At 42.6% G+C, this 12,556-nt stretch overlaps 1 protein-coding gene across 5 annotated transcripts in view; it reads left to right on the top strand.

The window, feature by feature from the left end:
• The first annotated feature begins 10,263 nt into the window (after positions 1-10,263).
• The window catches only part of FAM110B (family with sequence similarity 110 member B), a 116,811-nt gene continuing 114,518 nt past the window's right edge, over positions 10,264-12,556 (top strand). For all 5 annotated transcript variants that reach the window (XM_064507515.1, XM_064507513.1, XM_064507514.1 and 2 more), the window contains exon 1: positions 10,264-10,430. The gene's annotated coding sequence lies outside the window, so the exon portion shown is untranslated. The remainder of the gene's footprint in view (positions 10,431-12,556) is intronic.

Raw genomic sequence — 12,556 nt, 5'->3', positions numbered from 1 at the left:
ATTTATTACTGAGTCAGGAAGATCGGCAACATAGTTTTGTCACTTTCTTTTATGAATAAAACATATTAATAACAGTTTTGTAAAACTATACAAAGATACTGAGATACAGCATAATATACTAAGGCATATAGTAAATAGAATTCAGAAAGTTTAATAGGCAAGAATGTTTGTTTATTTTTCTCCTTAGATTCAGCTGTATGCGACCTTCTTAACTATTTCATATATCACTGAAAAAACTTTCCTTAGTGCAGCACAGAACCTATTTGAAGTTGAATGTACCTCTTCAACATATGCTTAAATTAAAATCTGCAGCATTAACACCAAATAAACAAACAGCTTCCAAAGCCCTAAGAGTGTTTCATCTGGATTTTTAATAGATTATAAATATTACATACACTTGGTCAAAACTCAAAGAAATATTTGGGCACTAGTTGAGGTCCATTGCTGTGAGCACATACTAAAAATGAATTGTTTGGGGCATCTTTGAAAAGGGATGTTATTCTGAACCGAGGCTGTGCTTAGTACCTGCAATGAACACTATAAAAATAGGAACCATGATGGAAAGCAAAGTTCCATGTGTAGTCAGTGACAATATGCCATTAAATATTGCATAGTGATTTTGCTGCAGCTGTGAAGTGTGTTAGGGCTTTTGTAACAGGGTGTAAAATATGAGAACTGTCTTTCTTCACATGCACCAATAGTTCCCATTGTTTTATTTAAATAAATGTATAAAATCATCTTCCTGTTAATGGAAAATGGGTGCGTGAGTAAAGTATAATATATCCCAGTATATGGAAACATTAATAAAACATCTCCAACTTGGAAAGCTGGGAATTAGTTTAGGAGTAATTCCAGGAACTCTGAAAAAGATAGAATAAATAAAAATGATTTTTTTTATTGCCAAGGCTTTCTTGTAAGCTATACATTCAGTTTCTGTAACATTATCATAACACCACACGATACCTTTGCATAGCATTCCTTTCCTCACAAAAATCTCTTTTTATAGTTATTTTGCACACACTTTTTCAGATAATTCCATAAGATATTGCCATTTCTACAAAATATCTACAACTAATCTCTGATGTAAAATAAATTCTTATATCACTTTGGATAACAATCAAATAAGCAATATACTCCTCTGGATAATCTAATTTATATAATAAATATATATATATTATAATAATACATATAACGTATCTATATTAATAATCTATATAATAATAATACTAAGTAGCTAAGTGTATATAGTGCCTTCCATCCAAGATCTCCCTGAGATTTACAAACTTTATCATATTATTTTTGCAGAGGCCTTGCGAATTGAGGAAATAATAAATATTTATTCAATGCTAGGAACAGAAGCACAGAAAACATTTCTTCAAAGGTAGCGTTCCTGTTTATTGCTTTGTAAACACTAGCATATGTTTTTTCAAAGCAGTTTACCACCTGCGGCTCCCTTGGACTGGAGCTGTGTGCGGGCACTACCTCAAGGTACCAAGCCTTTGCTTCATCCTTAGTCAGGTACTTTAAATTACGGCCATTTCTAAAAACTTAATGTACGGCTTTTTCCAGTGTAATTGAGAAAGTCATAGAGCATTCAAATATAGAAAATAGGCAGTTGAGGCTCCACTTCTATAACATAGTATGAAAATCCTGCATTTTTTCTCATGGATGGACAATATGGCTCTTCCATGATTTATGATATTAGATGTGCCGACTCATATACTTTTACCTTTACTTTTACTTTGAAGTTCAGTAAGTACCTTTTGAAAAAGCGTGCTGACTGATGTGATGTTTTATCTGACAAGTCTTTTATCTCTAAGTGCTGTCTGAGGGTGACAGTCAGATCACCACATTGGAGCTGATCTTCTGTTTCAGCCACTGGCCTGTCTTAGAAGTCCCCTCCATCTTTGCCTTCTGGTTATGTAATGTAAAGTATTTCCCTTCTAATAATACTTCACTGAATGTATAGATTTTCTCCCTGCTAGATTACATCTAATCCTGCTTTCAAAGAAAATAATGAGCACTGAGTGAAGAAAGAATACAGAGTAAGTTCATACCACCTTAAAGCTTCTTTCTCTCATCACCGTTTCTATATCTACAGATAATCAACCAAGAAAAGCAGAAAGTCCAAGTGAAAATAAAGTAATCAGCTTTCCTGGAGTCATTTAAAGAGCCCCACAGATTCATTCAAATTTCTTCCCTTGCATAATTCTCTTATTGCTGAAATGACTACATTGTTCCTATGGTGGTTAAACATAACATTTGTCTCACAGCATGATTTCATCACCACCCAAATTGCTTCTAAACTGCACATACCCACTGCCCTACCCACTCATGCTGGATATTTAAAGTATCTTCGCAAATACTCTTTTTAACTTGCAAAATAGAGTGTCTCACAATCAATGGGACTTCACCACATGCTTGTTTTGCAAAAGCGGGTCCTTAGTTTATAGGATGCCGGAGTCACTATTGACTACATAGAGTAGTCCAGAATAACTTTGCAAACACCTTTTTCTTCTTACTTTTTTCCTGATCTGTTGTTTTGTACTTTCATGCTCAATTTCTCTTCTGCTTTCTTGCAACTTTATATCAGTTTAAACCAAATTTTATGTGTGTTATTCTTTAATCCCTCTTCCTCATTTTCTATTAGCTCTCTTTTGCTTGCTTTTTTCTACTTTTTTGGATATTCATTTCTCTCTTCTGTTTTTTGCCCTTCATTGCCTTTCTCTGCTTCCAAGCTAACAAATGTAGACTGTATTTATAGAATGGATTTTTAAAGAATAACATACCAATGTCAGAATACAAAAGTTACTTATGCTTGATGTCAGCTATTCATTGCTTGTCGCTTCCAATGTACGCATCCACAAAAAGCTGACTCTCTGGCCCAAAGTATAAAACCTCTTCCCCCACATTTCAAAAAATAACAAAATCTTTTCATGTTTGAGCTGTCAAAGAAGCTCTCAGATTAGCCAGTGGATGAAGGGATGCAATCATTACCCATATGCACTATATAAGTAGGAGCCATGCAACTATTACCAGCAACTTTGGGGTGGCAAATTACCTTCTGAGCAACTCCAGTGCAATAACATATGTTGATATTTTTTAATGTTCCTCTACCACTGGTGGGGTATTTGTTGCACTCCTGAGACCTGGACTTTGGGTGGAAGTGGTGCCTGCAGCACAGCGGGAGCTCCGGTGGAGTGACACTGCACGTGAGTACCAGGGAGGCACGATGCATTTGTGGTGCCTGCCAAGCTGCTCCTGGTGGAGAACCCAAGTGAGAAAGAAAAAGGTGTGCTAGTTCCATCTTCCGCAAAACTGCTCTAAATAACCTCTCTCTGATAGCCCTACTGTAGAGGGACGTTAATCGGACTCAGCTCGGATCCTGGTAGGATCCTGTGCCAGCTGGGTCTTAGGGAGGGTGTGAGAGCATTGCTAGAAGCCAAAGGGAAGTTCAACCTCTCATGCAACTTAAAATCATCAGCTTTCTGGACCCTTCTTCCTGAAGACTGGAAAAAAAATTGGGAAAGAGCTGATTCAGGGCAGGGATTCTTGCAGCTGAAGTGCCTGAGGAAGTGACACCTGCTCCTTCTAACAAAGTGCTTTAATGAAAAGGGGGAAAAAAACAAACCCTGCATAACAAAGACAACATAAGGTTTCCTGTGTCTAATCTTACACCTCAGCCTTTGGTCAAGATTTTCACATGTTACGTTAGTGTGTTACTCAGATTGCAAGCACTTCGGTGTAACTGGTCTGTCCTCATACTTACACAATTGTACAAATACAACAGATACCACGAAATAAACATTTTGATTAATTTATCTTTATTTTGATATATCATAGTTGTTTAAATAATAAATTATTCATTTCTATGTCTAACTCATTTTGCACTCATCTTTTATATCCCTTCCTTTTCCTTAACCACGCCTGAGATCATTGCCAAACTGACCCTCTTTGCTGAGAAAAAATAAGTAAACAAACACACCTATAGAAAGGGCTATAGCAAGGTTTTTTTCAGAACAGTAAACATTGTTGTCTGGATTAAGGGTTTACCAATCCAAGTCATTTTTAATTCTTGAGAACATTAGGCATTTTGGTTTGTTGTTTTTCCCATGCTGTTTCTTTACTGGTTCTGCACACAACATATGAAATAAAAGCAGATCGACCGTAGTAACACTGAGAACTTGAACAGAATTTTATGTCTTAAGTGTGGCGGCCAGCTTTCTATTTTATTCACACTTTGATATCCACACTATAACCCAACTGGCTTGAACATAACTCATTCAAACTTGACAATATTGATCAAAATCTGTTATTCTTGAATTTTCTAGCTCTTGGTAATTAAAGGAGCTAGACAGACGATAAATGCAACATGCAACATACGGTAAACGGCTCCCTTAGTTACTCTCCCCTAGTGGTTATTGCATGTTTTAGGAACTGCTCCTTTCTCCCTTCCTGGTCCAGTCTTCACCTGATACCATCCTCCAGCCTTGCCTGGTTAGTTGAAGAAAAGAAAGACCTACCCTGGGGTCCAAGGGCTGTGTAACAACAAGAAAGCAGTAGTATGATGTGAAGACAAAAGTAGGGTGGTGGCCTTTCTATGAATAAATTTTGCTTCACATTTTAGTGTCATCACATTTTATATCTGCTATTGATTCTGTTATTATATGCAATTCCCTAATGTATTCATTACTGTGTTCCTACATTCCTCTGGTCTAGTAATGAGAAATGGGATGCTATGCGGTTTTAGTCCCCATAATGAGAACAAGACGGCTCTCCTCACATACAAAATTTGTAATTACAAAGGGCTATATTGTGTTACTGGCAACTAATTAAAACTCTCTGTTGAAATGACATTACTTTATTACAAATCATTAACATAAAATGTCAAAATTAGCGTGGTAGATGTTTTTATATGAAAAAATGGGACTACTTTTGTAAGTGAAATCAACAAAATTACAATATTGTAAATATCAGTGTTTTAAGATATTGTCATTGTTAAAGAGACAGAAACACAACTTTTGCCATATAAAATCATAAAAAGTGAATTGTTACTTTTAAAAATGTCAGTGACTATCAATGTTGTGTTCTGCATTTATTATGCAGATTAAATAAACTTTAAGAACATGAAAATGCCAAAGGGAGGGTCTGAAATTACAGTATTAAGCTCATATTTCACTCTATATTCTTAGAGCACAGGGCACACTAATTCACTCTCCTCCGTGAAGTAAGTAATATTATTATTATATTATATACAGTTAAATTGAGGCAAAGAATTGAACTGAATTCCTCCAGGCCAGCCAGTAAGTAAAATGCTAGCACTGGGATGAGAATATAGGGCTCTACACTTCAGAGCAGGCTGACTACCAGGAAATCACATATACTTCTTGCTCATGGATTTAACTGAGAAGGAGTATACTAAAATACTTGTTGTTATTGTAAAGGTGTTTTGCAATAACAGGTATACAGATAGAAAGCAATTAGGATGTTCAGAGATGTAGCTAAAAGTTCTTACTGTCTATAACTGATTTAGGACTAAAATAAGTATGTCATCACCTACTATAAGATCACATGATTCTTGTTTAATGGAGTAATCAAAGCAATCACTCTTGGAGTGCATTTACATGCTAGGTTTGAATGTTTGTAAACTAGATCATAAGCACGTTTTTCATCAGAAGTCTGTATGAGACATTAGTTAAGTCAAGCTGTAGTTTCCAAGGTACTTGTTATTTGACAATATTATGACTTTGGTGACATATAAAAGTGCCAAGAAGGTAACATTCTACTGGTAGCATATTAAATATGATGTAGGACACATAACCAATGGATATAATTTTCAAATGTGTATGGAGAATCAGACTAGACAGTTTTGTTTACAAAGGCAAGCAGCTATTTGCTGAGAACAGATATGACATGCTATTCATCTCGTTGCTGCTAAGCCAAAGGGATTGCAACTATGATAACAAACTGTTAGATTTGATTGTCAGACTGCTTATGCAATGCTAGTAATAAAGGGTGTTTAAAATCATATCTCATTTGTTCTTGGGCAACCATATAGTATTTCATATAATAATTTTCATGGGGCACTTAAAAGGACAAGCCTAATTAAAGAACTGATATCTGTCTGGCTCAGCTTTAATGGATGTAAGTACCCAAAGTATGTGTGTGTAGGGAAAAGGAGCAGACGTGCCTCTGTTCCTCTGCCTGCATGGGTTGAGGCAACAGGTCAAATGAAATAGTTATGTCCTCAGACCTTTCAGCTCCCCATGTAGGCTGGGCTACACAGCTTTTGACACTGGAAAGGCAACACAGCTTTAACCTCAATATGTAAGGCCCAAAGTGATAGTAGAGAAGAACAAAACTAACGCCCTGTGCTGGATCTTAAATATAGCCAAATTCAAGCTGCCGAGGAGAACACAGTGATGGAGAGAAGACAACTGGGAGTCCTCTTACGTAGGGCTGAGAACTTCAGGGAGCGGTGAAGAGAGTCACTGGCTCGTTTCTGGTTTCAACACGATAGCACTCGAGAGCCAGCGTAACTCTACAAGCTCTCCTCTGCCATCGGCCTCACAGTTCAGACAATACTGGAAAAACACTTTTTCCCAGCACACTAAATACTTGCAGCATTAACAGCCCCTAATAACACATTGCTCACAGAGTACACAACTTTCCTACAGAAATCAAAGCTTCTTAAGGGAAAAAATATTTCCCTGTGTTCAAATGCAGGTCCTCCAGCAAGACTACGGAGTCCTGCACCATCTTGTCTGTCAGAGCAGCTGGACATTTGGGGAACTGGAAAGGAAAACTCAATCTTTTTTGGTGAAATATTGGTCAGAAAGATTTGTTTAGTGTACATGCAGCTAGATGATGCACAGTCGTGGGCAGATTCAGCTGCAACGGCTAAAGCAGTTATTTTCTCCAGCCATCTCACCTCTATCTTGGCAGGCGTAGCTGAAGTGGGATGAGTAGGCAGAACAGGCTGCCTGTTAGAAAATCCCATTTACTTCTCGCTTGTGGATTTAACTGAAGAGTATACTAAAATGCTTGTTGTCAGCATAGCTGCTGCAGGTTACAGCTTGGCACATTAACACTGGCTGCTGCTGATTCCAGTTCACACCTCCTGGGCTGTAGACTGAAAGGACTCAAGAGTAAATACATCTCACTATTCATCCCCATCCCAGCAGACGGGCAGGGTGGAAAGCTGCAACAGTCAGTACTTCAGTTACTATGGTTAATTCAGTACAACTGCTATGTAATTCAGGCATGAGTCTGAATTTTGAAATGCATTTTGACCATTATAGATAAGTTTACACAAGCAGGACAGATCCAGAACTTGCTTCTTTGCAAATGGCATATTGAATGTCAAAATGCAGCTGAAATTCTCTATCAATGCAAGCAAGCAGGCTTTATGTTTAGAAGCAGATGTGAGAAGAAGACTCACTGTGGATGGCAGGTTCAATCAGTGTGAGCAATAGTGACGCATCATTTGAGGTGGACAGAGCTTGTCTTCACCAGTACATTGTGTTTATTAGAACAGGACCTTGAGAACCTCTGTTAATTAATACAATTTTATTTTAAATAGTGTCAGCTGTTTCTGAGTAAACCTGCTGATTAGAACTACAAATACTATATTCTTGGGCTCTTTTGTAAGAATATAGATTATGGATGCATGTTTTGCTCAGGGGAACTCTGAAAAAAAAATTTGGCAGTTATGATCAGTATCTGGGTTTTATAAATTTTGTAGCTCATCAAGCTTTGAAAGTTGCAAAATATTTTGCATGTTTTTACAAGATTAATCCCTCTTATAATTACTTGTTCTTAGGTAAGTGTAAAAAAAAATAAGACTGGAACTGGGTAATTTTCTGTTCACCTCCAAAGTTTCTTAGCTTAGCTCCAGACAGCCTAACTTCTTATGCACAGGCTTTATTTTACTCCTGTTGAGTATCCTTGTTAAAGCAGATGAGATTAATCAGGTATGTGCATGTTTATGGAATCAGATTCTCACCTTAGATATTATTTTTAATCAAGAGCTGCTTGGGATGCAGCATTTCAAAATGCAAAGGCCTGTGTAGAAGAATGATGACTTAACATGCCCCCAGATGTCATCCTGTGGCCAGGGTGCTGGCTTTTATTAAAAGGATTTGGAACATGATGAAGTCCATAGGTGTTCATGATCAGCTAAGATCTTTATTTTGCTGAGCAGCTGGGAGGTCTGTAGTTGCTGCTTTAATGAGCTGGTCATCTGTCTGAGACAGTGGCTAAGTTGTCATTGATCGTGATGGTGAGACTGAAGATCACATTTTAATAGCTATATTAAAATTAAAAGGTGAGGCATTAATTGTATTATTCCATGCTCCTTCTCAGAGGCAGCAGCTGCACAGTGTGGCATAATTTAATAAAGCTATCCATCATGTGATGCATGGGAGTGAAAAAGTTACCAGTTAGTAGTGTAAGAAACAGCTTGATAGCTTTTGTTTCATCAGCAAGAACACAACAGAGGGGCTGTATGCATATCTAGCTTTTAAAAATGTTTGCACAGTGAACTGGAATTAAAATATTGTTAAGCCTCTGTTTTGGCCAGCGACTCTTTTGACCAGGACAGGCCATCCAACTTGTCATGCAGATGGAGATGAGCTACATATGGCTATTCCTCCAGTCTCAAGAACGAAGCACAAAATGCCAGCATCTCCTCTACAGGTTGTCACATGAGGAGGGATGCCTGTGCATTGAATGTGTGACAAATGTACGTCCCGCTGTGTGGCCGGGACTCCCTTCAGCATCATGTACGGGGTTGGTGGGTTGGCTTCTGCCCATAGTGAATAAAGCAGCGAGTAGGTCTTGGCAATACCTTGGATATATGATGTAGCTTATGCCTCTAGCACGTTGGCTTTGTTTAAAGCTTCCTGATGGCTCGGACAGGCTATTCTACGCTATTTTCTATTTTCAGACTTTCTTCTTAACACTCAGGAGCCTACCAATCCCATTTCCTTATTTTCTTTGTAAATAAAAAATGAAAGAAATGTATATTTTTTCCCCCATGATGGCTATAGGAATCAGGGTTCTAGTCACAGGTTTTATTTCCCCGTCTCCATTTCAGCCATGCTGGTATATGCAGGGAGCGGAGGTTCCTTGTCAGCCGCAGTGAAGGGCCCAAGTCCTGCATGCACCCTTCTTCCCCGCACTGCACATGCATAGGCCTTGCAGCAGGCACCTCACAGGCCTTACAGATAGCTCCTGGCTAATAGCCACGTGAGCCAACATATTGCATGTTGCCTTAGGGTCAAGTGACTTTGCCTGGTGCTAAATGCCCTGCGTGGCCAAGGAGCTCCCCAGTAACTCTTGGTCTTAACAACCCTGGGACAGTCCAGCTTTGTTTCATCTCCAGCTTCTTAAATGGTCACTTGTAGGTGGTCCTAGGTTGAACCACTTTACTTATTCCCCTTCTATACGGATAGCTGAAGTCTACCTACCTTTCGGGGAAGTCCTCATACAAGGGTTTCTCTCTTTACTAAGCAAGCAGTGAACAAAGGAAATTCCTCCCCCTTCCACTATTATAACTGGAGTGAAGGGACAGCGAGTGTTGACTTGAGTACATGGACTGAAGAGCTGAAATCAGGGAGGGAGAGGATGGAGGATGTTTACAGAAAGGCCAATGGCACACCGAAAAGATGTGCTTGCCAAAAGGTATTTCAAGTGATCAGCAGGCAACTGGATGTGTAAATCACCAGGCAATGTGCGAAACAAAATACATGAACTAACATAGACCATGGGTGGATCTGAAATTCATTCTTTATAGTCCTGGTTGCTGCAAAGCGCGGAATGCGAAGAAGCCAGTCTTCGTGCTCCCTTCCACCCTCTGCAATAAAAAATTTAATTTAGCAGAGGAGTCAGCAGTCATCTCCTCAGGCGTAAACAGGCACCTGAGACAGTGCGTGCAGGCTGACTTCAGCGCTGGACGCGGAGCAGCGCTTGGCACAGGCAGACGAGGTTTTGAGCACAGGTCCCAACCACCTCCAGCGGAGCTGCCCGCGCTGCTCGGCCCGAGGCGCAGCCCTGCCCTGCTCCCCCGGCGCGAGTCCCGAACAAAGGCTGCTCGCTGCCGCGCTGCGGGCACCGGCGGGGGCGCGCGGCCAGCCCGGGCCCGCCGCGCCCGAGCCCCGTGGGGGCGGCCCGGCCCGGCGCGGCCCCCGCGCCCATCGCGGCGGCGTGCCGCCAGGAAGCGCCGGCTGCGCGGCGGGCGGCTGCCAGCCACACGGCTGCCCCCGCCCCCGGTCTCCTCCCTCCCTCCTCCGCCGCCGAGCCTCCGCCTCCTCCTCCTCGTCCTCCTCCTCCGGCGGCCGTGGCGGCTCTCTCGGCCCCGGCTCCCCGCTCTTGCCCGCCGCTTCGCCTCGCTGCCCTGCGAGCGGCTCCGCGCCGGGCTGGCGCGCACGGTAAGGGCGGCGGCGGGCCGCGGCGCCGGCGGGGCGGGCGCGGGGCCCGGGCTGGGCGCAGCGCGGCGCCGTCCCGCAGCGATCCCCCCCGCCACTCGCCCGCCCGCTCCCGGTGCGGCGCCGCATCCCCCCTGCCGCCGCGGGGAGCGGGGGGCGGGCGCTGCCCCGCGAAGGGGCCGGCGGGGAGCGCGGCCGCGGCGGGGGGGCGCTGCGCGGGGGCGGCCCCGGGCGTCCACCTGCGCCGGGCGGGGGGAACGGGCGGCGGCGCTGCTGCTCCCGCCGCGGCGGGGGCGCGCGGGCGCCTCGGGGGCGCGCCGGGCCCGCGTGGCTGCGGGCGTGAAAACGGAGCCGGGTCCTGTTGCCTCCTGACTTCGGAGGGGGGCTGCTGCCGCAGGGGGTCCCCGAGGTGAGGGCGGCTCCGCCGTCGGTCCGTGGTGAGGCGGGCTGGCTGCCCTGAAATCCCTCCCTAACGCCAGGGGAAAACATATGGCCCGGGAGAAAGGAGCTGAAAGTAATGGCTGTTGAGCTGCTCGGAGTTATTTTGCTGAGCCGAAGAGAAGCGTGAGCTTCCTCTCCTCGGTGCCCCCTCGAGCTGCAGGGCAGAGCACATGGCCCCTCCGCTGGGCCGGGCCTGGGGCTGCTGCGCATCTGTCACGGCTGCGCTGCGGGAAAGCGGGCCGGGCTGCCAGCTGGTTTGGTTTCAAAGTGATAGTCTGACCTAAAAAACTTCATGTGAGGGAAGACTTATCCAAAAGGTCATTCACTTTTTTTTTATTTTCCTCTCCCTCCCTCTCTCTCCTCTTCCCTTGTTCAGATGAATCCCTCAAACGAAGGGAAAGCAATGAAATTGCTTAGTTGTACGGCACTGTATGTGTTCATGTGTCCTAGGTCCCAATATACATGCGAGCTCACAGGACAGAGGAGAAGGTTAAAACTCTCAAAGAGCTGGCCTTGGTGATTTAACTTCTGTGCCATCATAGTGTTAGCTTATTTACACCTGAATTCATGGGTAATTTGTATGTTGATCCCTACTATTGCTTTTATTTAGAGCCTGCAGTTGTTACATTTGGATATTTAAGACAGAATGAAATATCTCCTTCGTGCTTAAAAGGACAAAAGTATTGTTTTGTAGGCAGGAAGAAAATGTGTAACTTAAATTTAAAACTTCTTATCACTTAGCTCTACATACTCATTCTCTCTGTCAGTCTGCAATTCTCTGGGTGATTTTGCAAAGGTCACTTCAGTTCAACTTCCCTCTTCTGTAAAATGCCTGTACTGTCAATTCTGTCCCAATACTATATTAAATCATTTATAACTTATTATGGCATGTAAGTATGAATGTGTAATAATGTTTTCTCAAACAACTTGTTCTTGGTTCTGTCTGTAAAGGCCAAACATCATTCTTGGTGTGCGGTACCTGGTGGGTGTACAGCTTGACTTGTCTAATGTTGTGTCCTAATTATTAAAAAAATGCTTGGAGCTATAAAAGCATCAGCATAATCCATACCACGCACTTGTACTAAATTGGCCTGGAACTCACAAAACAATTGTAAACACTTTCAGAGCAAAGAAGTGGTATATTATTTATTTGTGTCTGACTAATACAGTGAATAGCTTTTTGTGAAGCTTGCGGAGTTTTCAGCACTGTATCTTCTTTTTGGAGAATGGCTGAATAAAGTCCCATTTCTGTAAATGCTTGACTTGAGCTAGTGAGACTGCTCATGAAAGTAGAAGGCACCAGTGTTGTCCTGTGTGGCCACTGGGAAGATGTGCCTACTGCTAACCATGGCCAAGCAAGGTGGGCACAGAGATTGCCAGTGGGCCTTCAGGGTGTACTGTGCTGTACTTCAGGGACATAGGGCAGAGCTGCATTCCCTGGCAAGGGCCCCATCTTACGTGGTGACTTATCACTTTCGTTGATATTTTGTGTGTCGATATTGAGTTTCCCCTTTGTGGGTTTTGACCTCTTTGGGCAGGAGATAGCAGGCTGGTGCTGCAATAGATATACTAGTAATATGCGTGCGGGGTGTGTGTGTGTGTGTGTGTGTGTGTGTGGTTTTTTTTTTTCCTTTAATGCAACTTAACTGCTGTGATGTATCAGATAGGTTATACCACCAAATTCAATC

Source organism: Dromaius novaehollandiae, chromosome 2, assembly GCF_036370855.1.
Source record: "Dromaius novaehollandiae isolate bDroNov1 chromosome 2, bDroNov1.hap1, whole genome shotgun sequence".
NCBI lineage: Eukaryota > Metazoa > Chordata > Aves > Casuariiformes > Dromaiidae > Dromaius > Dromaius novaehollandiae.
The sequence above is the reverse complement of the archived record's forward strand: the minus strand, read 5'-3'. Positions and strand labels throughout refer to the sequence as shown.